Consider the following 10,915-nt stretch of genomic DNA (forward strand, 5'->3'; position numbering starts at 1 on the left):
GAAAAAATGTTCAACATCCTTAATCATCAGGGAAATGCAAATCAAAACAACCCTGAGATTCCACCTCACACCAGTCAGAATGGCTAAGATCAAAAATTCAGGTGACAGCAGATGCTGGCGAGGATGTGGAGAAAGAGGAACACTCCTCCATTGTTGGTGGGATTGCAAGCTTGTACAACCACTCTGGAAATCAGTCTGGCGGTTCCTCAGAAAATTGGACATAGTACTACCGGAGGATCCAGCAATACCTCTCCTGGGCATATATCCAGAAGATGTCCCAACCGGTAAGAAGGACACATGCTCCACTATGTTCATAGGAGCCCTATTTATAATAGCCAGAAGCTGGAAAGAACCCAGATGTCCCTCAACAGAGGAATGGATACAGAAATTATGGTACATTTACACAATGGAGTACTACTCAGCTATTAAAAAGAATGAATTTATGAAATTCCTAGCCAAATGGATGGACCTGGAGGGCATCATCTTGAGTGAGGTAACACAATCACAAAGGAACTCACACAATATGTATTCACTGATAAGTGGATATTAGCCCAAAACTTAGGATACCCAACATATAAGATACAATTTGCTAAACGCATGAAACTCAAGAAGAATGAAGTCCAAAATGTGGACACTGTGCCCCTTAGAATTGGGAACAAAACACCCATGGAAGGAGTTACAGAGACAAAATTTGGAGCTGTGATGAAAGGATGGACCATCTAGAGACTGCTGTATCCAGGGATCCATCCCATAATCAGCTTCTAAACGCGACACCATTGCATACACTAGCAAGATTTTGCTGGAAGGACTCAAAGTTAGCTGTCTCTTGTGAGACTATGCAGGGGCCTAGCAAACAGAGGAGTGGATGCTCACAGTCAGCTATTGGATGTATCACAGGGCTCCCAATGGAGAACCTAGAGAAAGTACCCAAGGAGCTAAAGGGATCTGCAACCCTATAGTTGGAACAACATGATGAACTAACCAGTACCCAGGAGCTCTTGTCTCTAGCTGCATATGTATCAAAAGATGGCCTAGTCAGCCATCACTGGAAAGAAAGGCCCATTGGACTTGCAAACTTTATATGCCCCAATATAGGGGAATGCCAGGGCCAAAAGAATGGGAATGGGTGGGTAGGGAATTGGGGGTGCTATGGGGGACTTTTGGGATAGCATTGGAAATGTAATTGAGGAAAATATGTAATAAAAAATATTAAAAATTAAAAAAAAGAATTCCTAATGTTTACAGTAGTAATTATTAAGCCCTTTATAATAAGGACTGTGACAAAGTCCTCTTTAATACCAGAAAGTGCAATGAGAATCTTCCAGTCTTCAAGTGTCATGAGTTAATTGCTTCTGAGATAGAAAGCAGGCATTTACAACTTAGAACATATTCCAAGAGGTTGTAAAACAATTAAGCAAATGTCATTAAATGGAACTAATGATTTATTGTAAGTACAGGGACAGGAGATGAAATATTGACTGGGTTCATCTATATAAAATTTCAGTGATAACTTATTTGTGGTCTTTAATTCTCCATGAACCTGTTGAGCTAATGACATAATGAAAGTTAAATCTTAATAGGTACATATGTAAACATCTCTGTTGTGAACTTCTTATTCAATTATGGTTTGAATTTATATTACAACTTTTAGTGAACTTTTGTAGAAAAAGGATGCTTGGGAAAACCATGTGATCTATCTCCCTAGAAAAGGTACAAAAGATGGGAAACATTAGATTGCTTAGGGAGAAAGGGCATTATCACATTGCAGCTGGAGGAGAGAGTAATATTAGGATCAAAATAACTTAGATATGAAAAGGGAACTTAGAAATTAAGAGAACAATATGCAGAATACAGAGAGAAAGAGGAACAAAGGAGAAACTGTAGAGAGAGCAGAAAGTGCAAGCAGGCTTTTCCTAGTCATGGGACAGAACAGGTCTTTTCTTAACAGTAAGGAAGGCTTAGTTTTACTAAAGATGACAATGTGTTTTTCTTAAGGACTTGGGTCTAATTCATTTAGCAAAAAAGGGGTAGAAGCCTTTTCTTTCTCTATGCAATAAAGATTGGAGCTTATTTTTCATCCAGAATGAGTGAGTTCTTTCTGCACTGCAACTTGATATTTTGCTTCATATGCATATGTAAGTATGGATGTGTGTGTATGTGTGTGTGTGTGTGTGTGTGTGTGTGAATATGTAATCATGAGAAAAGTATGCAGCTCAGCACAACTGATTTGCATAAAAAATGCATGAATGTGTATGTGTGAATTTGTACATTTATGTGAGTTTATGCATATTTGTTTGTGTAGAAAGCTTTTTTTCTATTCTCCTGGTTCAATAAAAGTTTATTGCTCCAAACTTCCCTCCAGCCTGATGAGCCAGAGGTGAGGATTCTGGGTAAGAGAGAAAAAAGTTCTAGCAAATAATCCTTCACTTAATCCCATGCTCTAGGCTACAGGCATTAATCGCCCAAGCCAGAGGTTTTAACCATAGAATGAGCAAGGAAGTTTTTAGGATTTTTTAGAAATTACCAGAAAGCATTCAGTATACTTAGAAAGCTAGAAGGCCAGAGACCATCAGTCTTCAAAGCTACATCTAGGTACAACACTGTGTCTGCTTCAACCCATTCCAGGGCAGCCAGGCTCCAGGCAAGAAATGGAGGATACAAGGAGAACATGGCCCACTGAATCAGCTAAGCAGGGCTCATGTGATCATAGAGAGACTGAAACAGTAAGCTCAGGTCCTGCAAGAGTCTGCACCAGACCCTTCGAGTGTAGGCTATGACTGATAGCTCAATGTTTTTGTGGGGCTCCTAACAGTGGGATCAGGTGGATCTCTGAATCTTTTGATTAATCTTGGCATCTTTCTTTTGGGTTGCCTGTCCAGTCTCAATATGAGGGGTTATTGGCTTGTCTTATTGTATCTTATTTTGCCATGTTTGGTTGTTGTCCCCTTTAGGCCTGCTACTTTATGAAGGAAAATGGAGGCACAGTGTATCTGGGGAATAGAGAAGAGGTGGCTGGGGACCTGGGGAAACAGAGGGAGGGGAAACTGTAGTCAGGATACTTCGTATAAGAATCTGTTTTCCCTAAAATTATTAGTATGACTCAATATAAGAAATGGGAAAAGGCTCAAAAAAAATCTAACAGAGAATCTGGACATGGTGGTAGATGCCTGAAATCCCAGTACTTGGAAGGTAGATAGATATGAGGATTAATGACTTCAAGGTCATGTCTGTCCTACCTGGGCTATGTGAAGCATTCTCTCAAAGTCAAATCAGAACATACACACACACACACACACACACACACACACACACACACACACACACACACACACACACACACACACAAAGTTAGTAGTAGCAAGGTGGGTAAAATGACAAAAAAGGGGAGCAGTGTTGTCTTTAAAACTAAAAAAAAATTCTGTTCCCTAAGTTAAAGTTAGAAAATTGTTACATTATCTTGCTCATGTTTCTGACAAAAATTTGGGCTAGTGTTCTTAGTAGAAAATGTCTGCTCTGGTCACTTCTTGCTTCACTTGATGTGAGTTCAAGGTCACATTTGTAGCAAGGTCCTGCCCTAGTAGTTTTGGTTGGGGATTTCTCTCTTCTTTCTCTCTCCCAGGTGCCAAATGCATAATTTCTTTGACTGCTTTACTGGCATGGCAGTGACCTTCAAGACTGTTTTTCCAAAAGGCAGTTTTTAAAAAATATATCTTTCCATAGCAGGTAAGGCCGAAGTTTCTACAAACAAAACAAAACAAACAACAAAAAACCTCCCAAACTATAGCACTTCCAAAGGGTGTGTGTGTGTGTGTGTGTGTGTGTGTGTGTGTGTGTGTGTGTAGGCACTCAGAAATGGGTTTTGTGAAACTTGAGAGCATATAAAAGACACATGGTAGGGAGGGCTGCTTTAAGTCAAGGGAACTACCTGGAAAAATGTGAAATTTTCAGGAAATACAGCACTCAAGGGATAGAATTCTGGTTTTCTTGAAATAAGAGAGAGAATAGATTCTCTATATCAAAGGATGACTTTAAATGTTGAGTAAGATAAAACCTACTAAGAACTAGATAAAACTAGATAAATTGAGGTGATAAGATGCAATGTCTCAGACAAAGAGACATTAAAAATTACCTGGCAGAAAAGCCACATTAGCGAAAAATAAATTACAGTGTAGCGTATATCACAGTCATCACAAGAATAGAGATTTGTGGCTGCTCATGTACTGATAATAGGTTTTCTGGGAGATCTGGGAGTTGATTGGTCTTTAAACCATCAAGTTGCAAGGTAAAACACTGCCTGAGCAATACATCCCTAAGTATATGGTTTGAACACTATAGATCACACTATTTTAATAATGGTGATGATCATTAGCATGCATTTAGAGGTTTTAATGGCAAGATGTTTTAAAGGAAGATTTCTATCATTAGATATCTTAATCTTAAAAGCAGTACAAAAAGGTGGCCAGAGTTTTCCACATATTACAGGCAAGAAAGCAGATGAATTAACAAAGGTAATATTAAGAAGAAACATCAGCATTAAACCTAAGGCCGATGGCCCTCATTTCTAATATCCTAATTGCTATTCTTCAGTCTTTTAAAGATGTCACGAGAGTCTTTTTTGTGATGTTCATACCATGCTTGCTTTCTAAGAAGTTAGCCAGAACCTGCTGCTTGTGAAGCAAATGGAAACATTGTTTGCCTTGATGTACAGCAGGCTCTGAAAATCAGTGAGAGCCTTTCCAATGTAGTTTCATGTCCATCCATCCTTCCCTAATAATAGAGATCTTGTAAAACAACATGAATATTAGATGAAACTGTCTTTAAAGAAGAGAAAAGATCACATTTTACTTCACTGATGCAAGAAACTCTGTGATTTTTCTTTTAGCTTTATTCATTTTTTTTCTATATACAATGAGTATCAAACACTGTTTTAACACTGAAGACCAACCCAAACTGTAGTCTTTTTGAGACGAACCAACGCATATTCCCTTCTCACTCATGTACTTCCCAGGGAAATATTTGAAATTGTGTTTTGCCCTGTTGGAATGGAAGCAAGCAATCTCCTTCACAGTCCTTGTGCCTGAACACTTGCTCAGCCAATGGTGTGTTAAGTGAGATATTAGAGCCTCTAATCTAGTGGTCTGACTGGATTGACTAGTTGCTCTGAAGGTGTTACTCAGCCCTGTCTCTGTCTACTTCTCTCTGCTATATATGTACTCTTCCACCATGACTAGCGATTCCTGCATGCAATGAGGCAATTGCAATCAACTCCTCCTTTAGTTGCTTCTCTCAGATATTTTATCTCAGCGACGAGAAAAGGGGTCAAAAACATGCTCAGATTAACAAATATGCACACTTCCTCTTGCACTAGATTTCAATTATTACCAAGGGCAACAGTGGGAGTTTTGAAATGTATTAAGCTCATTATACATATGTATCCCTACTTGCCAGGAAATGATGCTATATATCAGCAGCCCTACTCTTATATGCACAGAAGCTGGGCACATCTAGTGGATAGTACATTGCCAAGTTTCTCTTTTGATTTATCCACAACTGGTTATAACACTCAGTTTATTGGCTCTGCTATCCTAAGTAGAATATAGGTCACCAAAGACCACATTGGAGTAGAAGGTACTTGGTGCTTTCCACCAATCTTTTCATATTTCTTACATTCCACTTTTATGGATCTTAATAAATTTTGTCTTTATTCTTATGGGTGTTATTGAAACTCACCAACTCTATGTTGGAAAAGAATGAGTGTTTCTATGCTGGACAGGTTAAGGTAAGTCCGTATGATCTTCAGCCAGGAGGGCTGAAAACACCCCTATTCATTCTCAAGTTTGATCCTTACTTCTAGAGATCTGCCATAATTGTTTTCCAGCTCATGGATGCAAATCAATACATAATTTATATGTAAATAATATTGTGGTATAGGATGAAAATTTTAACATTATGTATCTTGGGTAGAGGGAAAATATGACCAGGGTACTGGAAATACTATTAGATTGGGAAGAAAAGGAGATTCTGATTTCTGAGACTATGACTCATGGACTGACTGTGAGACTGTGGCATTTTACAGCCATTTGGACATTTATGAATCTCTTTTGTGAAAGTGAGATTAGCGCTGTACCAGCTGGATGAGTCATATTCTTGTGTGCAAAGAGTCAGGAAACAAGGGGATGGAGAGGATGCAGGCAGAAGGTTACTGGTCAGGCTGGGGTGGATTGCTGCTTCTGTGCTACTCCTACCCACAAAGAATTATTCTAACCAAGCAACTGATGTACCACCTTCAAGTAATATCTCTAGTGAACAAATTCTACTAATGCCACAAGGGCAAGTGGCAATATTTTGCACTCAACAGCTGCTCTCCTTATGGTCTCTCTGTCTCAGACTCAGCCCAAGAAACATCTTTATTTCACCACCTTCTAACAGCAGAATCCCCAAAGGCAACAACAAGCCTAATGTAGCAAGGAAGAAGAATGGAGTCTGCACCTAATATAATCCCAAACCTTATAGTACTGAAACTAAAAGTATAGTGAATTCCACATTTCAGTAGTTTGCAGGTCATGTGAAGAGCTTCACAAGTGTCTTAAGTCCTGTCTAGAGATCAAGTTTCCCTAAAATGAGAGATTTGGTTCCAATTGGTTGTTCATCCTGTAGGCAAGCAGGTGGGCAATGTTCGTGTACACACACACACACACACACACACACACACACACACACACACTAAAAGACATCATGAATTTAAAAGAGCAAGACAAGGTATGTGGGAGTTTGATGGGAAGGGAAGAATGATTTTATTAAGTTATAATTTCAAAATATAAAATAAATAATTAGTAAAACTAAACGCTTGATCCTGTGATCCTGTTCATGTGCACATTCGAAGGACTTGGCAGGCTATGCAATGTTTCATACTTCTAATTTCATATGTTGAGCTCTAGAAGAAGCTTCATGCTGGTCTCTTTCATGTCTTTCTCTGAGGCTTCAGGTTTGACATTCGATTTGACCTTGATCTAATAATTGACGCATGCTAGATACTGGTGGGTTGGGGGTTCACCCTTAAGTCCAGTAATGACTTAGTGAATAAATCATTTCTTACAAAGACAGTAATTCACCATTTCCAATCATGCATTTACTCCAGAAAGTGCCATGTGTACTTAGGTGAAGAGTTCTGAAGAGCCGAATTGCAATGACCTCAACTAACTACAAAACAGCCTCTTCTGCTTCCTATGCTGCATAAATAAATAAACACAACATTGCCAATAACACGACCTGACCTCAACCTGCCAGACAGAGTGAAATCTGATGAACCACCCATCAAACAACAATCTGAAATAGCACGTATCCATAAAAGATTTTAAAAATATCTTCACATAGTGAGAGCTTTTCATAATTTAAACTATGACCCTTTATAAAGGTAAAACTACAAATCTTGAAACTAGAAAGGCAAATATATAAAGGAGCTAAACTCTCAGTCCAGCATCTGAGACATGAAGACTGAATGCTTAAGTTGCATTAAGTTCACACAACCTTTTATATTCTTTTTGTAAAATCAGTGAAGGAGCTAGAGAAAGTACCCAAGGAGCTAAAGGTGTGTGCAACCCTATAGGAGGAACAACGATATGAACTCACCAGTACACTCCCCCTCAGAGCATGTATCTCTAGTTGCATATGTAGCAGAGGATGGCCTAGTCGACCATCAATGGGAGGAGAAGCCCTTGGTATCGCGAAGATCATATGTCCCAGTACAGGGGAATGCCAGGGCCAGGAAGTGGGAGTGGGTGGGTTAGGGAGCAGGGCAGGGCGAGGATATAGGGGGCTTTGGGGATAGAATTTGAAATGTAAATGAAGAAAATTTCTAATAAAATAATCATAAAAAATGAGAGAAATTGAACAACTGATCAGAATTGACCTATTTGGGATATTTTCTGTTATCACTTCATATTTTTATAAATTTAAAGTTGGTTCTGAATTTTAACAGGTGCTTCATACTGCAGTAACTTATTTCCAACTCTACTGAGGATTAAAAGCCCTTTGAAACATAGCCACTCCCAAGAACATTGTATGTCCATGAAGTGACCCGTGAATGCTCATGTGACTTGAGTTCTAATATCACCACTGTGTCTTTCCCTGCCCCATATTTAGGAACTTGCACAGCAATAATCAATTCAAATTGTTTCAAAGCTACCATGTATGTGAACGAATTCTCCCTCTTGTTTCATATCTAAACACTATATATCTGTTTGTGTGTGTATATTATGTGTGTGTATTTATGTCTTGATTCCTAGTAGTGTCTCATGTTATGGGACAGATTTGCATTGAACACAAACTATAAATGAAATAAATAAAGGCTGAAAAGGGAGCCTTAGTCATTCTTCTGTTGCTGTGAAGAGACACCAATATCATGGCAATATCAAAACATTTAATTGGGACTGGCTTATAGTTGTTTAGTCCAGTATTCTCATACAGGGAAGCATGGCATCATACAGGTAGACACTGTAGCTGAGAGTTCTTCATCTGGTTCCAAAAGAAGAAGAAAGAGTGAGAGCCACTGGTTATGGACTAGGCTTCTGAAACCACCCCCAGCGACACACTTTCTAACAAGGCGATACCTACTGCAACAAGGCCACATATCTTAATCCTTTCAAACAGTGTTACTCTGTCGGAGGCTATGGGGGCCATTTTCATCCAAACTACAAGAGGCATAGGAGAAAGATGATTAAAATATCTACATTTACTATTTTTTTTTGCTTGGTCAATTAGTTTGTTGTCTTTATGAAAAAAATCTTCATAGAAAATTGTTTTATCTTTTAGCATAAAAAATAAAAATTGTTTTATCTTTTACCATTCCTGAGCTCTGAGGAAGTTTGTCTTCTTTTGAGCAACTGATCTTTCTTCTGGGCAAGAGACATTGGGATGGTCCCAACTCTACTTCTCTGTGGGTTCCTCTTCTCATAGACTGAGGTCTCTCAGATAGTAGCCTGGACTTTCTTATATATCCTCTCCATATCGGGAGTTACATTGTTCTCCCTGAACCAGGAGAACTGTTTCTTACATGCATCTTCCTCTGTTACATAGCACATATAGACTGCAACATTCCGACCATGCTGTGCTTCTGATGTGCTTCTGCATTGAACTCCTCGCTTTCAGAGTCATAACCAGGAAATCGTTTTGTACTATGAGAGATAGACAAGCCTCCATCCACAGCTCCCTTAAGGGCCCCAAACACTTTATTGCCAGTTGCAGTTTGGGCAAGACCTGCATTCAAATAGTAAGTGAAGGCACCAGGCTGACCATCAGTGCTTTCTACATTGTATTCCTCTCCAGTCACCTCCACTTGGCCTTCATAGATCTTGTCCATGCCAAATCTATTAAGAAGCCTGTGGACCAACAGCAGGCAAGTACAATAGGCTTCAGCATAATTTGTCAGACCAACTTTCACACCACAATTTGGAAGTTCATGTGCATACACTGAGCAAACTATCATAGCTTCTTCTATATGGGCATATACCATCCAGCAAATGTTATCTCCATTAGTAACATGAACTATCATTCTATATTTGGGTGTGTTGTACTTAATTTTGTCCTGGATCACCAATTGTTTCCAGACATAAGAGTCAACCTTCTAAATCTCACTTGTATCTTTCATAAAACTCCATCCTGCAGAACAAAAACTTGCAGTCTCAGCTCCGTCCAGATCTTCAGACTGGACCATGCTAGGTGGAAAAGCTACATTTACTATGATGGCTAGTATAAAATAGCATTATTGGATGTGCTGTGTTGCAGGAAATAAAAAAAAGAAAAGAAAAGAAAAGAACCTGCATGCTTCCTCACTTGTGCCTCTGCCCGGCCATGCACTGGTGAGCAATGGCCAACCTGTTTTGATCTCATGGAGACTCTGACTCAGAACTCTGCAAACTCTCCACCCAGCTCATTAGGTTCCCACTGAGGGATCACTATCATGCCAGCCCCATGCTTCAAATTCTTCATGGCCTTTGTGGTGCACTTCTGGCAAATCCATGCTTTGCCACTGTACTTTTCTCTCTTGAACCCAGGTGAGCAGCTGCATGAAGGGAAATGCAACACAAACTTAGTTCAGAAACAATGGTAACTCAATCTCTGGGCACAACAACTAAAACCTAATCTTGTAAGCCTTTTTAAAATTCAATTCTTCTGGGTGGCAAATCCTTGGGAAACTCTAGCAGCTACATCTTACCTCTTTGCTGTCCCTGTTCCAAAAAGGACATAACTCTCTCATGTTTCCTCTCTTCCTCCCACCAACCCGAAAGTCCTGCCTACTCACCCAGTGATTGGCTCCTTTATTCATTAAGTGAATGAATCGGTTCACAAGAACAGCACCAGGCCCATGCACAATAGTGCAATAGTACATTTCAGATTGCCATGTGCATAAACACAGTCATATTTGTAACTGTTAGAGGTAACAGTGGCTTAACTATTTGTGGTTGTCAACTCGACAACGTCTGGATATGTGGAATTAATTAAAAAGCACACCTGTGAGGGATTTTGCTTAATTTGAAGTAGGAAGATCCATGTCCAATCTGGATCTTTAGGAAGGAAGACACTCCTTTAATCCAGATCTTTTGAGCTGGAAAACCCCAGATCTAATTAAGTTCACCTTTTCTGCTGGAAGTCTATATAAGGACATGGAAGAAGAAAGCTTTTGTTCAAAGCCTTCTTTTTTTTTTTTTATAAATATTTTTTTATTACGTATTTTCCTCAATTACATTTCCAATGCTATCCCAAAAGTCCCCCATACCCTCCCCCCCACTCCCCTACCCACCCATTCCCACTTTTTGTCCCTGGCTTTCCCCTGTACTGGGGCATATAAAGTTTGCAAGTCCAATGGGCCTCTCTTTCCAGTGATAGCTGCCGACTAGGCCATCTTTTGATACATATG

The 10,915-nt window shown here is 39.4% G+C and overlaps 1 pseudogene; it reads right to left on the minus strand.

Annotated features, from left to right (window-relative positions):
- Positions 1-8,838: 8,838 nt before the first annotated feature.
- LOC110310788 (large ribosomal subunit protein uL18 pseudogene) lies at positions 8,839-10,387 on the minus strand (annotated as a pseudogene).
- Positions 10,388-10,915: the final 528 nt, after the last annotated feature.

Source organism: Mus caroli, unplaced genomic scaffold (assembly GCF_978045245.1).
Source record: "Mus caroli unplaced genomic scaffold, Mus_caroli_1 scaffold_16, whole genome shotgun sequence".
In the NCBI taxonomy this organism is placed as follows: Eukaryota; Metazoa; Chordata; class Mammalia; order Rodentia; family Muridae; genus Mus; species Mus caroli.